The sequence below is a fragment of the Melopsittacus undulatus genome, chromosome 15, assembly GCF_012275295.1.
Source record: "Melopsittacus undulatus isolate bMelUnd1 chromosome 15, bMelUnd1.mat.Z, whole genome shotgun sequence".
In the NCBI taxonomy this organism is placed as follows: Eukaryota; Metazoa; Chordata; class Aves; order Psittaciformes; family Psittaculidae; genus Melopsittacus; species Melopsittacus undulatus.
Window position 1 is genome coordinate 1230166 of NC_047541.1, and position 19263 is coordinate 1249428.

At 42.0% G+C, this 19263-nt stretch overlaps 1 long non-coding RNA gene across 1 annotated transcript; it reads right to left on the reverse strand.

The window, feature by feature from the left end:
- Nucleotides 1–6435: 6435 nt before the first annotated feature.
- Nucleotides 6436–13209, reverse strand: LOC117437022 (uncharacterized). The gene is made up of 3 exons (XR_004550318.1): nt 13139–13209; nt 12712–12976; nt 6436–6952 (listed from the first exon to the last, which is right to left on the reverse strand). It is a non-coding gene; the product is annotated as an uncharacterized lncRNA (long non-coding RNA).
- Nucleotides 13210–19263: the final 6054 nt, after the last annotated feature.

Genomic DNA, 19263 nt, shown 5'->3' on the forward strand with positions numbered 1-19263 from the left:
TCACTTCCAGCAAGTCATAGATTTCACTTGCAAAACAAACACAACTGGAAAACTACAACTCTTATTCTACGTGTATTGTACCTGGCAACATCCATTAAACCCAGCAGGAATGTCTGCACTGCTCATTCTGGGCTAAGCTCTGTATCGGCCTATGTGTCTCAGTCTCTAATTCAGTCTGCTGCCACTGAACTCAGAGCTGTGTTTTAACCTGTGAAAAACACAAGATGCTTATGGTCGTATCCAGCAACTGTTTACTCAGAGCAGTGAGAAAAATAAACGTGGAAGGATAACAAACCTCCCTCCCCTTTTTTGGCACAACCTGGGATTATTCAGGGCCAGATCCTCCCCATGTTCTGAGCTCCCTTTGCAAGGCTTGGGGGTGTGAAATTTACACCCACTCAAATGCTTTTCTACGTGGTCAGAGTGGTGTAAAATAGCTCATGTCAAATGACAATTAAGCTTATTACTTGAGACAGCTTTTTTTTCCCCTTAAACTCCTTGCCCTTGACCACCAGGCATAAGAGAGCTGGGGGGGGAAGGGAGGAAGAGAGACTCAAGACCATTTTGAAACAGTCCAGTACTTTCCCGATCACTTTGCAAAGTTGAAATATGATTACAACCTTTTTGCATAGAGAAAGAAGCCATTTAAATGAAAAATTAGCTGCCTTAACAGGTCAAGCACATAGTTACATTAATGTTGTGTAGAACAATAAATCAACTTCGATCTCCAATTGAAAAAATGCTAATTTAGTGCAGTGATTCACTGATTGTACTTCCCGTGTGCCCCAGCGATAGAAATCTTTTCTTTTTATTTAATGCGAGACAGTGATTTGACGGCCCTCCTAATGGTGCTTGCAGACTATCAGCATTTCAGTGGAATTCTGATCATGGTTTTAATATTCCATGCAGCTTTGCCCCCTCTGATTTCATGCTGAAACATTAACAAGAGCTGACACTGGAGATTAGAAGCAGACAGCTGGAATGCCAGGTCTTTGTTGCAGCATGGACATGAGCCAACATCGTTCAACCGCAGCCAAGAGGGACCTGGGAAAGTCTTCTTAAGAAGGGGAGGTAGAAAGGGGGAGACAAGGTAGTTTACTGAAGGGCATATACAAGTAGATAATTGCAGAGTCCTTTCATCTCTTAAAGCCAAATTCTAATCAATCCTGGTTTATTAAGGGGAAAGAGGGTCATTAAAGGTAAATTTTGCCTAAGAAAAAGAAAAAATCACCATTTAAACTCGGCAAGCATTAAAGTTTGCATAGAAAGCAACTGCATGTCCACAGCCACCTCCAATTTGTCTGTCTAACAATCGTGATTATTTGCAGTGCTGGTCTCCCTAAAAAATATATATAAATAAAAAAAAAGATTTAATCCACTTAGTTCCAGGTGAATAAATTGAGAAATAAAACTGGATTTATGTGCTGGTGCAGTGTGTGAACTGTAAATTCCCAGGCAAAAAGGGGGAGGTGTATAACGTAACAGTCTTGTGTCTAATAAATCGTTTCTTGAGAATAGAATCCTAATAAAGATACATAATTTCATCCAAACCATAAAGCAACTCTTATTCTTCATACATTCTTCAGAGAAAAGCTTGGGGAGAAGACAAGGGATGCCCTATGGCAACACTGGGTGTTTCTGTGGCCTATTTGACGTTGTTTCGGGGGTGTGTGAGCATTCTTTTAAGTATAAAAGTTGCAGAGAACAATCAATGCAGATATGCAGACAAGCCCTGGCTGTGATAAATTCAAATTAATAGACCAAGAAAGAAATACCAAATGAAGGCAGGACTGGTGAAGGCTTATCATTGAAAATGATATACCTAGAAAAGCACAGGAGCCCAGGGAGCAGGGTTCCCTTAGGCTGGGCATGAACAAGTGCTTTATCCTGTCTTGACCAAACACGTAACTGTGGGCAAGCCACTTAATTTCTGCATCCCCCCTTCAAGCTTTCATCTCTCAAGTACATGAACACTCTTATTTTCTACATGAAGCCTGGATGGGTTGGCTCCTCTCAGCTCGAGCACACAGTAACACTGATTATTTCCCAAAACAACATTCTCTCACTACAGTTATCAGTTATTATGAAACAAAGTCAGGCCAACTCCTGCGCTCAGCAGCACACAGACATTTGGAGATTAAAAAGCAGAGACAGATGCAGGACTGCAAGATGCAGATGAAGAGCCTGGTCCCAGCCCTGCAGCAGCTCCTAGCAGAAGGCAAATATATCCAAGCATGGACCCTCTCAGCTCCAGTGACTTTGAGCTTGGAGAGGGGGATCACCAGCATGAGGGTCTGCACAGAGTGGGGACTGGAGTGATTAATGTGATGACTGACCTTTTATTTACTTATTTAATAATTCCCATATGCCCCTCTCACCAGCCATTCCTTGCTCCCTTCCTTTTCAATCCTAAAAGGATGCAGAATAATAAACAAAGAGCAAATATTTGTACTAATAATCAAAAGGTGATCTGCAGGCTCAAAATATTAGCAAAGAATGTGTGAACAGAAAGCATTCTGCATAGCATATTTCGCTTATGTATCTTCCCACCAAAGGCATAAAACTACAGTCTGCAAATGATTTACAATTACCTGCTGCCTCCTTTGATTTCTTTACAAGCCTGCAACAACACTCGGAGCTCTGGAGAGTCAGCTCCAATGTACAGAGCCCATTGTTAATTATTAATCCTCATAGCAGCACCTGGCCCACTGAACAGATGGGTAAACTAAGGCACAGTGAGGAGTATAGGCAGCCTTACCAGTAAGGACACATCTCATGCTCCAGTTATCATCCATCTAGTGGAGATGAGGGTTTACAGAAGCCCCAGGAAAACCAGTCTCCATGTCAGGAACTGCAGAGCCCTGCTACACAGCAAAGCTTAGGGGAAGGTGGGGAACTCATATCAGAGCTTAAATAGCTTCATCTGGAAGCCACAGGTGAGGCAAGGCAAGGCAAAGCCACTAACACCAGCTGGAGCTCTCAACTCCAAGTGGCAAGAGGCAGTTTAGTGACTTATTAATGAGTTTTAATTCTGCAGCTGAGCACCTCCACATTAAAAAATAAAGCAAACCCCCCAAAACCCTCAACCAAACAAGAACTCAAACCCAACCGTGTATAAACACATAGACATGATTTCCATTTTGCATTTGCCTGGCTTGGTAACAGGCTTTTATCTCTAGTAGATTAAATGGCCTTTCGATATCTAGTATTTTCTTCTCATGAATGTACTGCTAAAGTGCCAGCATGGAGTAATCAGGTCATCTCTCTCTATTCTTTTTCCTAAATAGACAGCTCTTTCAGTCTATCACCGAGAGACACTTCCCTTACCCCTCAAACTACTTCTGAGGCTCTTTATAAAGACAAGAATTCTACACAGCACCAATTCCTATAATGGCTCTGCATAAGGGTGGAAATACCCTTCCTTGCACTGTGCCTTTGCATTTGCCTCCTTAAAGGACAGCATGAGAGCTTTAGCCAGGACCTCATGTGACATCCTGCTGTGAAGCAGTGTCCAGTCTGACCCCATAGCCTTCTCAGGCTCCCTTCTAGCATTCTGTTCCCCTCTGGAAGGCCTGCTTTGCTCTCTTACCTGAAGTTAGTGTTGCACAGGCTTCTGTGAGCTGTGGATTAGGGCCATAATCCCTGACCAGGACAGGGATAAACTAGAAATCTGTCAGCACAGATATATTACTGATGTTTCTATGCCAGTGAATGCCTATTTAATACCAGTACAAATAGTTCCTACAGCTCTAGACCTTGCTTACATACCTGAACTTTGCAGTCCAGCTCTGGCAAAGAAGGTCCACTTCTTGCCTCCCTGTAGGGCCCTTTTATGTCTTTCTGTTTGATCCCACTTCCCTCTGACATTGCCCATTCCATAGCCACACAATGCTCCCTGTGATGCCCAGGCCCCTGTTTTGGGATCTTCTGGGGAAGTGTTTTGCTATGTAAATGTAAAACATTGTCATTGTTGTAGTGCCTCCTGTTGTATCTGCTTTCATTCTGCTAATCGATTTGTTGTTGTCTAGACTTGAGCTCATTACAACAGTGCTAAGGCTCAGCATCATTTACTTCCTAGCTAAGTCAATCTGTGAACCAAGAGGTAGGGCTCTAGATTAGATAAGTAACATGTTCTTGCAGATGTAAATGGCCTCAGAAGAGAAAATAAAAGCTGAACCAGGTAATGAATGGAAATGGAATGGCCATCATTGAATCCACAAATACCATTGACCTTTCTCAGATTTACATCATTATCTAAAGTTCACCAGAGACCTTCCATGCTTGTTATCATTATCCCTCATTAGAAGTCACTCTAGAAACATTAACAAGCTTCTGAAATGCTTGGCTAATTGCTTTAATAAGACAATATCAATACTAAGTGATAGTTCCCATGATTACATATAAGGCAGGGGCCCTTCAGGCTGTGTCTTCTTGGGTTTTACATGCAGTGTTTTGGGGCCTAAGGGAGAAAAGAAGAAAGACTACTTTCAGAGTAAAGCACTCACACTGGACATGAAATGCTCTGAGGTTGCAGATTGCAGCTGTATTTTAAGTAATTGGGGCTACACATTCTAATCAGTAGAGGATATGAATATTGTCTGGAAGATGACTGCATGGTCCTTCATCTAGAAATGCTTTGGCACATGTAAGCAGTCCAAATGTAGAATGGGGAGGTTGGTGAGCTTCCAAAGCAAGCCATTTCTCAGACAGCTTTATGAAATAGATAAAACACATACATCTATTTATCTGGGCTTGAATCTCGGCTAACAGTAACCAGTGCAGCTCAGTTTTACTCCAGCAGCAAGTCCCTGATTCATACCAGGAAAGCCCATAATGAGTCTGAGCACTAACCATTTCTTTTAGAGATGGAGTACATTACTGGAGAGCAAAGGTGGACCATATGTGCAAACACACACATGTCAGCACAGGCACATCAAACTGCTGTCATCCCTGAAATCACTTAGCAGTCATGCTCAGAGCTCATGGATAAACTAAAACACAGAACCTGAAATGCATCATTCCCCATAACCAATGCTGGACACAAGCAGATGAGCCAGGGGAAGTTTCCTTCTCTATTTATTGTGTTGGATTGCATGTGGGAACATGTTGTGCTTCCCATGTGTTTGTTAGTCCTCCTTTCACCTGCACTGAGTATAGACATAAACATTTTATAACAGATGTGTTTTTCCGCATGCTCCACCTCCCCTCTCCCCACCATGTGTCCCTAATTTCCATCAACGCTCACAGGATGCTTCCAGGGCAGGGAACAGCACTTCTATGCTACCTGTTGCTTATGCTGTCTTCTAAAATGGAAGGATGGAACAGGTACCAGGAATCCATGCACCAACTTTATTTGTCTGCAAACTCCTCATCAGCTCTCATTTGCTGATTTGCATTTGATACACAAACTTGGAATTGTTTTTAAGGGGGAAAAAGGGAAATAATACACATACAACAAACATCAATACATATTTAATGAGGTTAGATAGCTGTACATTTACTCTGATCGATCTCAGCAGAGAAGGTCTGACTGGTGAAACTTAAAGTAACTTGTGTAAGGTTGTGTGAGGATGCACAAATACAGTTTATGTGGACTAGGAAAGGCTTGGGCCTCGGACTGCTCCCAGCTCTGCTGTGAACTTCTGGAACAGTGAACAAAAGCAAGGAGTCCAGCTCTAATATAATGGAAACCAAGAAAGGAAATCAAAAGAAAGCTGAAGAGAGGAGTCTATTAGACTTTTTTCTTTAATTGATGTTCGTAGGCTCAAATAAATCTTCAACTTCTGATAATGATTTTCTGGAGTTGAATATTAGTGTCTCTTCTTTTACAGTCTTAGAAATAGAGGCAGAGAACAGCAGAAATGAAGTGACTAGTCCAGTGCCTCATCATGAGTCAGAACATTAATGAATGTCTGAACTATTAACAGCAGTCCCCTTCATCAACCACAGGACACCACAGCTCACTAATCAAACCAGGCAGGGGAAATACCCTTTTTTCTCTTGATATTCTCTACTTCTCATAACCCCACCAAATCCTTGTCCATTTTGTTTTCTCTCTAAAACAGGCCAGGGCTAGGATTACCTTACATACAACTGACTGCATCATTAGGTCATTGATTTACATGGAATTATTGAGTTAAGCCATACTACAATGCCACAGTGAGAACCTGCATTTTGGAAAGGATAAAAAGTGATCTGTGTTGATGCAGCTGCAGACTCAGGCAATGGGTCTACATAGGGACAAGAGCCACGGGCATTTTAGGGCATAAGTAGGGGCATGAACATGGTCAGGGACAGGGGCCTCTTGCAGCAACTGCCCAACAAGCTATTTTTGCAACAGCATTTGATTTGGAATTGCACTCACTTCTTACTAAGCATCCTGCTTTCTCCAGTGAAAATAAGTGAACCAGTGCATGCGAGGGATGATGACACAATCACATCATGTTCTTCTCACTTCTGTATGCATCATGTTATTAACTTTAATGGCACGACCTTGTCTTTTGTGAGAGAAAGGAGAGCAGGATCAGGCCTTTAGAGAGCAGAACAGATAATGTAATGCTTCCTGAGTCAGCTTCATCATGGGGACAAAAGCACTTTGTTTCAGGAAATGAAGAGTTCTCAGGGCTGGATATTTACATTTACTGTGTTATATCCTCCATCAGGGACTGGGGCTAAGATGAGATACTTCTCTGAGAAGCATCAGAGGTGAGATACCTTGAGGACAGGCACTGGTACTTGGAGATATGATTACAGAACAGAGTGCTTGGTAGCTCTCACTGCAGATCCTTCCCTCAGGTGTCGACAAACGGGTGCGCAGTCCTGCAGGGCTGAGCTGTCTCCACATCTCAGGCTGGCAAGAAGATGCTTCTCCACTCTCAGTGGGACAAAACCTTCAGCTTTTTCAGCAAGTAACAACTTCTGCAACTGGTTCTGTGTTTTCCGAGACTCGAGTCTGCAGCACATATAAAATGGAAACAATAGGGCCCTCCCGAAATAGACTGGATTTCATAACAAACTAAATACTGAGCTATTGTCAAAGAGTGCTATTGTATAGGGCCATGGCAGAACATTTGGCTCCAATACTCAGGAGCGAGGGCCGTGCCTATTGCATTATAAAAAATGCTATGGCATCAGTTTTCACTTTGTGATGGTGTTTACTCGGCAGATAAAAGCAGATAATTCCTCCAGCCATTCTGACAGCTTCAGCTGACCAATATATCCACATTCAGGTTTCCATACTAATGAAAGGATGATTTTTCTTTCCCATGTTTGTTTTTATTTGTCAAATCTCTGTAAGTAATTTTAGGGGAAAAAAGAAGCTGTAAATAAGATCATGGACTGAGGGGCAGTTTTAATATTGAGAACTTCAAAACAATGGGAAAGAAATTGGCTTTTATAAATGAAATCGAGAAGATAAAGTCTTCTCTTTTGGTTTTGGCAGGAGATCCTCTATTAATAGGTTCATTTCAACTTCTACAACTTATATTAGCATTCTTGAGATCGAGCCAAATAGTTAGCAATTCCCTTCTAGACAACATATCTGCTTTGTATTCAGCCTGGCACTAAGTATTTTAAAGGTACATTTGGAGGAAGTGCATCAATGTTGAGGGAAGCCTGCTGGAATGAGATGAGCTCTGAGGATAAGGTGTTGCTGAATGTGATTACACACAAAACCTGGAATCACATCCAAAGCCAGCTGAAGTCCCTCAAAAGACTCACTAACCGAGTGACTTTGGGATTAACCCCCATGTTTGCAAATTACCTGAAGCAAAAGAACACAACTCCTCAATAATCCTGAATCTTGCTTGCGCTGATTTAACTAAAAGCCTCAGAGACCTTTTTGTTTCTGGATCATCCCAGCCCAGGGTCCACGAAGTGGATTATTGTGTTGCTGATCTTGTTTGTGCAGCTACGTTCTGGAAGTGAAATAGTTACCAAACTACTTAAACTGTTGTGTGTGTGGAGGATCAAACCAGCATTTTTGTTCATCAATTCAGATTAAAAATGTAATTTCATGCTACAATGAACCCATACAGAGTTATACCTATTAAGGTCACCTATTTCTTGTACTTTGGCTTTCTATAGGTATTGATGACTGCAAAACTCTTTAGCAGATAAGAATCACAGCTTCAGACTTCTCAGCTCAGTTTTAACATTAGACCCTGTTTCTCTGATTCCCAAATACCTTGGACTTTATGCTTGCAAGTGAGAGGGGGGAAAATGAAACTCTCTCTCTCAGTTGCTGCCTGGAATTTTTAAATAACAGAGATCTGGCTTTAATTGAGGCTTTCATTGTTTGAAAGGAGCTACAAGTATTTCTAAACTAAGATATTTGCATCGTTTCTTGCTCACTCTGCTAAAGCCTGAGAGGTGCTGGACGTCTCCTGAGCTGTCCCCTCTAGAGAACACAATTACTGTCCTGTTACTGTAAGAGAAAAGATTGGAAGAAAGGTCTTCTGAATACATATTTAACATCTAAATATTTTCCTTGCTGTCTTTGGGCCAAGTCCTTATTCGATTGTTACTCAAACAAAACTCCCATTCATGTCAAAGCAAGCCAGCCTTTCATTAGCTCAGGAATTTAGCAAATTTGTGGTTAGTGCATCCAGAAATTGGTAGCATTTAATTGATCAAATAAAGTCATTTTTAACAGGGATTTTCACCACCGAAACAAAGATCTGTGGCCATTTGGAAACACTTCAGAATAAACTCATTGATTTAAGCCAGTCTTTTTTGGGGGGGGGGGGTTGTTGTTTTTTTTCCATCTCTGGCTCTTGTGTGCTTATTCCTGGGTGCTGTCAAACACATTGCTTGGGAGAAGTGGTGTTCTCCCAGAGATCTGTGACTCGGGGAGTGATCTTTGATATAGCTGTCCCAAACTCACACAGGGCCTTGAAGAACAAATCCTTCTAATGTCCTGATAGCGAAACGGGATCAAGCACAGAACAGTGTGTTTCTGGAGGCAGATATTACTATCATCTTTGTTCTGTGCCATAAGAAATACAAAGTATCCTACATCACCTGCCTGTAAATTTGTCTCTTTCATTTGGATTTAATTTTGGGTGTCCCAGAACAGAAGCTCAGTGCTCGGGCACAATACTCGTGACAAATCAAGGCTGTCTTATCCTCCAGCTTGTTTCTAGGTGTGAACAAGTAGCTGGTTCAATTATCTTTCCCAATACTCTTCCATGGCCTGGCACTGAAATGACTAGTCTGTGATTCTCCACTTCCTGCAGTTCACACCTCCCCTTCACAACTTTTTTTGGAGCTAAGCATTACACGTGTCCTTTCATAGTTGTTTCTTCCCTCATCCTCCACATGCTCTCAGAGATAGGTGTTAACAGCACAGCGATTACACCGAGCAGTTTGTGACTATTAGAGGATGAAGTTCATCATGCCAATTGCATTTCAGACATCTAACTATCCAAAACCATCCAAGAACAAACAAAAAGAGGCACTGTGTTCAGGTTTTTCACCTTTATGCAATATCACCTCTTTTTCCTTCACTGCACAGAAGAACAACTTTTCCCTTGGTCTTTCTCCTGTTTCTAATGAGTTTACAGTCAAATGCTGAGTTGTGTTTAACTGCAAACAGTCCATTCAAATTGAGGAGAAATGAAAGGATTACGTGAGTAGACAGTCAGAAGTACCTTAGTTGCTTAGCAGCAACTGGAGCAGAGAAAGTAAGTCATTAACTGGACAGGACTGGTCCAGCCACTTACCTTCAGTTACCAAGCTCTGAAACACTGAGACTTTAATCTATGAGATTGGCAGCATCTCACAACTGAGGTAGTCAAGTATCAGCAGTGGAAATGGGGAGGGAGAATAACCTAATCCAAAACCTAAGTCTGCAAACTGCCAGTACCAAACAATATAAGGGAGGGGGGAAAAAGAACCCTTTGTTTCAGCCCTTTATTTGAAAAATTAATAAATAAATACTTGAGTATTTAGAAAATGTTTAACTTCATTAGAAAGGAAAAAAAAAAGGTGTTTTACATGGATTTAGGTGAAATTTAAAACATATCCTGGTTTTGAAATGCTGTGCTGGAGTCGTATGTTTGTATGTAATGCATGTACATATGTGTCTTGTATCGTTTAGTTATGGCAGGAGAGAAAATACGAAGCAGACCTCAGCAAGGTTGTGGAGCTGCTGAACCTGCATATTCTCTTGTAAATCAGAAATGACTCCACTGAAATTATGTTCTCAGACCCAGGAGCGTTAATCTCCATCTCTAATTGCTGTCATTCTGCCTTGTCTGTGATTCAGTGCTCCAAAGCAGGGTAAGTCTTTTGACTCTGCGTACCTATGCACTCCCCTCCCTGTACATACACCAGGGCCCTGTCCTGTGACCAGATACACCAGCAAACTTGATTCTGCAGTTGATTCAGTGCAGAAACATGTGCTTGTTTCATATCTAATCTGTGACAGCATATGTGTGTTTTATCCACCGCCTCGGGAACTGGAGTGTGTTTGTGCCATGCACAGCACTATTAGGTATTTTGTTGAAGAATGTCTCTGAAAGAGCTCTCTTGTCTACAGACTGGGGAGATATTTTCTCTGCTGAACTGGAGCAATCTCCATACTCCTCTTCCTGACCAAAGGGGAATCTACAGAGATAGCATTTTCAAGCAGCTGGAATGACTCATGGCAAGGGATGGAGCCATGTTGTCTCGGCATGGGCAGCTATTAATGGTCCTCCCCTGGATTCAGTAACACAATTATCCACGCTACTGTATATCAAGTTCATCATGTGAATGGGTAACCCAAAGATGAGTTCATGCAGGGATGCCAAAAGGAATAATCAAAGCCCCCCAAAGGTACAAGTTGCCTGGGATTTGTAGCAAGGAGGAATTCATCTGCATGTGGGAGAAATGCTAATTTCCTGTTAATTGTACTGTAGCCACATAAACTGAGAAGAATCATAGAATTGTACGTTAGTTAGGGTAGGAAAGGACCTTAAGATCATCTAGTTCCAATGCTGCTGCCATGGGCAGGGACACCAAGAAGGACAACAACCAACAATGTGTTCTTCAGGAAGGACATTAGACACGAGCAAGAAAGCTACATTTTCAAGGAAGTTTGGAAAAAGGAAAGCATGAGGCCAATTCCCACAGGGAACATCGTCCTCTTATATACTGTGCTTTACTGTGTGAAAGGATCTCATCATAACCTTAATATTCTCTTACCTGGCTGTTACACAAGCAGTTCGGTTCATTGTAATTACTTTCTGAGACTCAATTGTTTTCAAACAATGAAACAGTCACAGAAAGTACACTGCATTTTCATTCTGGATGCTTTCAGGACTATATTTTGACTTCAATTACAGTTAAATGGCAGTAGAGGCTAAATTCAAACTGTTTATTTAATTTGCTGCCATTTTTATCATATTAATAACTAGTGTGCTATGCCTGTTCTACTTAGATTATTGCTTTGGAAGAGGGGAAAAAATAACAGTCATGGTGTAGCTTTCAAAGGAAGATGTCAAGGCAAATCCTGTGTCAGGCAGCCAGGGTGTTCTTCAGATGAGAGCTACAGCTCACAGCAGAAGTACAGAGTTTGGGGCACTCCCATTCAGAGCACTGATGTGAAGCCAAGTTTTGTGGCTGTTCTTTCCCTGCTGAGTGAGCCAAGGTGGAGCTCCACAGGCACAACACAGTAGGAGAGAGGGACGTAGGACTCTCAGGAGACAGGTCTGTCCTTACAGCTGCTGCAGAGTCCCTGCCCAATATGAATTAACATTAGAGCTCCACTTCTCAATTTTCTTGCCTCTAAAATGAGCCAGGGTGGAGGAGGATATTCCCTGTCTCCCAGATTGTGTCCATTAACTACACCCATCCCTCACCCCTTACTCATGGAGCAGTTCTGTGCTGATACTTCCCACCAGGAAGCTGCAGGATAAAATGCAGTAATGCAAGACACTTGCAATCAGAGACAGCAGAGAGCTCTGGCTACTTGCTTAGCAATTTGACCTGAGCACTGACTGCTGGAAAGATGGAGCAGTGCCCCTAAGACATAAGGAGTACATTGAAGAGTAAGAACCAATAAGTTTACAGCTATCAATCCCAGTGCTGTTAAATATAACGGCTGTATAACATGAGCAGCAATGACTAAGATTGAAGTTAGGTTTTGCAGAGAAATAAATCAGCCTGTACTATGCCTTTGCCTACTGTTCATTGCCTCAGCCCAATCTGTCTAGGACTACAATGGATTTACAGCAGGGATTAATTTAGGTCCCATCTCACAAAGTTCTCATTCCCTAAAGCTGCTTTGTTCCCCTTTGAGTTTTGAGCTCATAAGCTGTTTTCCCTTAGTGTTGAGAATATAGGTAGGAAGAGCTGGTAGAGCTTAGGAAACCCATAGGTTTAACCTGGATCTAATCACAGCAATTTGACATCTTTTCTTGGCAGTAAATCTCTCCTGTATTGTCTCCTGAAGTCAGGGGAGAAAGAAATTGCAGCAGAAAAGAAATGAAACAAAGCAAGATCAACCTCCCTTTCCTCAGTGCTCTCACACACAAACATTGACCTGGCCAGCTGAGATTGTAAAATGCATATATATATACCTACATCTCACACAATGAAAGAAAAGATGGTACCAAACTGCAATTCATCCCATTGCTCTTAAGCACCCCTATTAGGACAGGATAAATCTTCCTCAGGAATCGCTCTAATCTCTGCACTGAGACAGACAGTTCACCACTGAATACATACTTAACTGAAACAAGGTCCAGAGCTATTGGATGCATCAAACTCTCTGAGATATATCCCACTCTGCCTGACATTGTCAGGTTGTCCACTGGCAACACTGCCTGAAGCTTCACCCTCTTCAGGTAGACCATACAGCCTTACTTCTGCTAAAAGCTCAGTGGATATTTAGCTACACAGAAAGGAGTGAAGAGGCATCAATCTTCATGAAAAAGGTGTTAGGAGGTGACATCTTCCCTCCTACTGCAGGAGGCTGTAATGGTGTATCTGCCTGTAGGGAAAGAGACAAAACCATGAATATTTCAACCCTTGCTACCCACATGGAAAAATGACTCTGCAGGGAAAGGAAGATTAAGTTGCATTCAAACAGCAGTTCAGTATGGAAAGCCTTATAGAGTGCTGTAGCTATAGTAAAAAGAATAAAAGCAGTTACCTGTGGCTGGCTAGCAAACTCCCAAGCAAACAGCCAGCCTTTGTAAGCATTAGCCAGATGCAAGATTGCAGTATGGTTCCAGCCTGAAGTGATCTCAAAATGACTGATCCCATCGGTTGAGTTGCAATTACTGAGCACACAGGAATGCCTATAAGCAACAGCCATGTTCCATTATGGCACAGGATGGGTTAAAGCCTGAGCACTGGACAATGACAGTGGAAATACCAAGTGTTTGGTTGCTTTGTCACGAACTGTCCAGGCCTGAAGCAAAACATCTTAAGATGCCAGTCAAAGCAGAGCCTGGTGTTTTTCAGTGCTCAAGTGGGTAGCAAGTGCCTGCAATCTGCTTCAAAAACACTGTTGAGGGCAGCTGATTAGGGACAGGACATCACAGCCTCAGGGCACAATTAACACAGACCCTTCCACCTGCTCTCCTGAGACTACAGTAGGGATAATTAGTAAACCAGTACCTGAGCATCACAAGGTGCAGCCAAAAAAAGGATCAAACCGGATAACTGAGGATCTGGCCTCAGACACCCTGCAGGCTGAGAAAAAAGGGTTGGATTCACACCAGAGATGGCATTTGGCACCTAAACTAGGACATAAAGAGGTTCTGCTTTAATGTATGCTATTCCAGAGGGCAGAGACCTCCTCCAATCGGCAGGAGATCCAGATTCAGCCCTGTCATTCGCGTCAGTGTTTCCCAAGAAATGTTTCATCAGGGAGAGAACTGGTGTAGAGGATCCTGAAATCCAGAGGGAAACTGAAGGGCACAGGGGATGACCTGGGTCTGGGTACATATAAGTTCCTATTTTTCCCCTTCTTTCACACAGGAACTGGGAAGATATTTGTGTTTCTTGCTACCGCTTGAGCAAGATAGGACACGGGCATCTGACCTTGCACAGCTCTTCAAAAGCCATGCAGAGAACGTCTGAAGGACTAACCCATAAAACAAACTGGAGCAATCAGTACAGGAAAATGAAGACCTGAGCAAGGCAAATGGTGTTGACAGGGCTAGGAGGGAGGGATTATTTCTTAGGTCATAAAAAGAAACACTAATGCCAGAACCCAAGGCAGCTTCCAATAGCAGAAATGGGACAGAGATAGCCAATACCATGGCAAACAAGCCGTGAATGAATCAGCATCAGCTACAGAACCTTGCTTTCTGGTTTTATACCCTGCTCCCAGGTATTTGAAGTGAACAATCTGCAGGGGTTTTAGTTCAATAAACTCTGCTGTGACTAAAAATGATCCCTGTGACTCTTACCCTTGCAAGGGATGACAATAGGAATATGCCCTTCTTTGCTGTACAAGGTTCAGTTTCTCTTCAAACCACAAAATAAAGGTCAGGTGTTTTATTAGCCTACTCTCAACCTGCCTTAAAGTGGCTAATGAAAGATCCCCAGAGCCTCACCTTGGCCTTGGCTTGTGCTGCATATTGTTTAATTGTAGGTAATTATTTCCTGCCCTTTGGGTTACACTGAATCTTGGGAAGAAAATGTGTAAGAAAGGATTGATTTCTAGACTGATTAAGGGAAGAAAACCAGATTGATTTGTAACAACATGGAGCTTTCTCCTACATATTATTTTGATCTTAGTATTCAGTTATGTCCCTCTGGTGCCGTTAGGATGTGAATTTGAGCTAGTACATCCAAGTCTTGTGATAAATTCAGGTATCTTGACTTTGGTACAGTGATACTGGACTTTAGTATCTCCTCGCAGCTGAGTACTTTATACTGTCCTGAAGAAGGCATAATAATAAGCAATATCAGATATTTGGCCATGAAATGTTCACAAGAAAAGCAATCTTTTGTCATTGTTTCAACCAGTCCTATAGTTCAGAGAACAGAACAAACCACTACTTTCTAAATTCTCTCCCATATTCCTTCTCTCTTGTCGATACTATTTCACCACTGGGAAAAGGAACTGAGAATACTCTATTTGCAATTTTTAACATGCTTCCTCTTGAAATATTCATTTTAATGCCTTTTTTCTTTTTTTAAGGAAAAGAGGAAAATGCTGAGCAGACATAAGGTGTTTGAAATGCTTTTTGAGAGAAAACAATGCTAAAAGGTTTCTAGTATTTTTCCCTGAACCTTGTGTCCTGCAGACATCCAGGCAGGAAATGCATTTTGTCTGCAGTATATGAAAACTGGAAAGACTATATCCATTTTGAAACAACAAATAACAAGTCTGTGGGTTTCTTTGGGCAGAGAGGGAACAGGAGAAAGGATACAACTTTCTTTGAAGGTTAGAAAACACATTATCGAGTCCTCAAGTTCTGCTTGTGCATTACCTATCTGTGCATCCATCTGTTATGTATACTGGATTATCCTGACCTTTTCGGCATTCTGTATGCTGATTATCTAGCAGCTCCATCCTCTGATGATTACAGCTTCCTCAACCTGTGGGAAAGGGCTGGGGTAGCCAGTCATTCAAACTGCAGAATAATGAAAAGGTCAGACCAGTATAGCATACAACAGTACTTCGGAGGCTACATCAGGCGTTACATTTTGGTACCTCATCTTCCTAAGAGAGGCTCTAATGAGGTCAGAAAACAGCACGGTGGTTGCCAGGCTGAAGGAAGGAAACCAGAAATCCAAGAGATGCTACAGTCCTGAAAGCTTTCGGAGCTTTGATCCCAAGGGCAGAGAATGTAGTTCATATCCCTGCTTTGTGTGCTGAAGCTGTTGATGCCTAGGTAATAAAATGAGAGGCAGAACCAAGCAAATTGTACTAGGTGTGCTAGGAAATAGAAATTGGATATGGCTGTTCATTTTAATTATGAGCTGCAGTGTGGGATCTGCAGGACCCCACAACAAGGAAGCAGCATCACCAACCAGTTCATAACTTAAACATGCACATCTTCAAAGGCATACCAGGAAATACATACCAATGTGGCCACTGGGAACCAGTCATCCACAGGTCAGCACCTTCAAGTCTGATGCATCAGCTGAAAAGAACCTGACAAAAGCAAGCCCCTGGGGTGAAAGACACTGGTATCACTTGAACATGTGTCTATAATGTGGCTATATTCCACATTACACTCATGCCTTTCTCATCCTCTGTGCCTCATTACAGCTGCCTTGTACCCTACCATGGCTGCATTTACTCCATCCTCTTGCCTTTCTTTTGCAAAGCATCACACTTCTGTGTCCTGCTTCCCTCCTTGTTATCCATCTAGCAATGGCATAGGCAAGCCTGGGAAACTATTCTGTTTGTTGTTTCCTCAGCACTTCTGTCCCAGAGCAGAGGTGCTGTTTGAGGGGATACTTCTGATCTACTTCCATGCAAATTCAGCCAGAATAGCAGAAAAATATTGCTTTGAAAAGAACCATCAGCCATTAGAAGTTAATAAACAGCTTGGCAAGCTGGTGTGTTAACTGGTAAACCTGGCTCCACAACTGCACATCCATCTGCAGGCACCACATCCTCAGAGAAAGAACTATTACTTTGTGCACTACAAGGGCTCTGAACTTGCTTTAATCCTAGATGCTAAACACCATGTAATAAACTACACTAACAAAATGCACCAGGCCTTTCCCATGTCAAAGGAAAGTAAATTGAAAGAAAAGAAAAAGAAGTGAAAAGTATAAAGGGGATTTCATGGGATTTGAGTGCCAAACTCCAACAGGCTCTTCTGAAAATCCCAGCTTAAAGCAATAGACTTGTATTCTTGCATTTCTTTCTCCTGATGTCAGTAATAATGACTGCTGAATTAGCTTAAAGATCTCACATACTGCTCCAAGTTTTGTTTGTTCATTCATTTATTTTCTGCATCTTAGGCTCAAAAAGTTAATATAAGGAAAATTCCCTTGGAAAATAAAGGAGAAAAGATAAAATCAGAAAGTGAATTTTCATCCTATGTAAATGTACAGCTGATAACTGAGGAGGAAAGATGTTTTAAATGAAGCATCTATTTGAAAGGTTTTGTTTCTGTGTTCCCAATTACGTACTTTATATTCCAAAAACAGGTTCAAGTGCAGGGCCCTGGCAAAGTCCATGCTTAAAATTCAGCACAGGCTTAAAGTCCATTGACTCCAATGAGACTTTTCTATTCGCAAAAAGCCTTGCTTGGCAGAGTTGAAATTAAGTGTGTAGCTAAGCAGCTGCTTAAGTGCTTTGCCTGCTCAGTGAAGGCTGGGTAAGAAAGACAGTAAATGTGCTGTGAGACCAGAATTTTACCCACAAAAAGTCATAGAGACCTCCTTAAATTCTGAAGTCAAATTGTCACTAGGTCCATCCAAGAAAGGACTATGAGCTGTACTCTGAAATACATCTGAATGAGACATCCAGGAACTGAAAACTCCCTGCTTTGTCTGAAGAACTTGATTCATCATGAGGTGTCCATCTCACCCTTTGCCCATCATTGCAGCGTGTGGGCTGTTGACACATCCCTTCTGTATGGCAAGCAGGATGAATACAAACTGTGCCATAAAACCACACAAGAGGGTCTGAGTTTGGGATGTCAGGCTTTGATGCAAAGGAAGGGTTTCCAGAAAACCAGCAAGGAATTTCCCTGTGGGATTTTTTTAGTCCACTCTGAGAGAACCAAGACCTCAGGAGGAAGTGCATAATCCAGCAGTTAAACCACAGGACTGGACACCATCTCAGTCCTAATCTTACCCTTCCCGAATTACTCCCTGTGAGCCTGAGCAGATCGATTCCAGTCAGGCCTTTCAAGTTCAAGGGCCTCCATTTGGCACCCAAATCCCTATTAACTGGTTCCCAAAGTGCCAGCACAGAACTGGCAATGCCCAGGCAGGCTGTGAGAGTGCCAACAGCACTCATTTACCTGAAGCTTTGGAGGGAGATGTAGGCCTTTTGTGTTCTGAATGTTCACAAATGCAGACAGTGGTCCGAATAACATAAAAACCCAGTGTGTTATTAGTGCTGTCAATTGAGCCAAGAATGTTATGGCATGTGTGTCACTAAGAGAGACAGAAGCTATTATTGAAATGAGATTAGAATCGTTTTGAAACATCAACAGTGGCATTATAGTTGGTAACATTTCCATCTAAAATAGATGACATTGATGCTATACAATCAACAATGCCATTGGGAATATGATATAGAACAGAAGACTAGATTGTTTTACTCTATATTGATTTTCCCTTAGTAGTTTTTGATTAACTGTCAAATCAATTAGCTTTCCCTACCCAAACATCATATCACATTGCTATATTTTTGATGTCCCCCTCACAAACTCCCTGGTCAATAGCAAGCAAACAGGAGAAGCCTGGTCTCAAGTGCTCAAAAGCACTCTGAAACAGAGGTTTTACAGGCAGAGATAAGTTCCCACAGATAGCCTGCCTCTCCTCATAATACTGGAGTCCAGCCATGTTTTTATTGAATCAGGTTCTGAAGCTAAGGCACTAAGAGATCTGATTATAGCCTTGCCGTAATGTCCTTTTCAAATAAAGTGCGTGGCATTTTCACCATGACATAATGTTCCTTTGGCTCTAAAGAGACAGTGTGTCAAGAAGATTTTGAACAGCTTTGCCTTCCTATATTGCAAAGGAAATACATCCATTTATCTACCTATCATCTATCTATCTATCTATCTATCCATCCATCTATCTATCCATCTATCCATCCATCCATTTATCTCTCCATCTCTCTCTGCCTGCCTGCTTATCTTTCTGTCTATCATGATTTCACAGCCCCTGTACAACCTTACCCATTTTCTTATCTTTATCCCACAACAGCCCTACACAAGCTTCTGGAAATGCTATTATTACAGATGGGGCAGTAAGGGGAATTAGTGAAGGACCAGGGAACTTGCTCAAGGTCCCAAAACCTGCTTGGTTAACTGGGGGCTTCCCAATTACAAGGCTCCCTCTTTTTCTCAACTATTCCAGTCCAGGTGAAGGGACACATGCAGCAAGGAAAAGAGGGTTTCAATCTGAAGAACAGAAGGTGAGAGCTCCCATAACTGCTTCTCACCTAAGTATTAATGACTGGTAGTACAGAATTAGAAAGCTCAGACCCAGACTGAGTCTAGATGTGAACTTTTCACAAGTTCAGAAACTTGCTGGACCTTGTCTTTCATTACGCTCCTCATTTATCTCTCCTACACCTTCTCTTTGTTTTTCTAATTCCAACTGTATTCATCTTAGGCATTA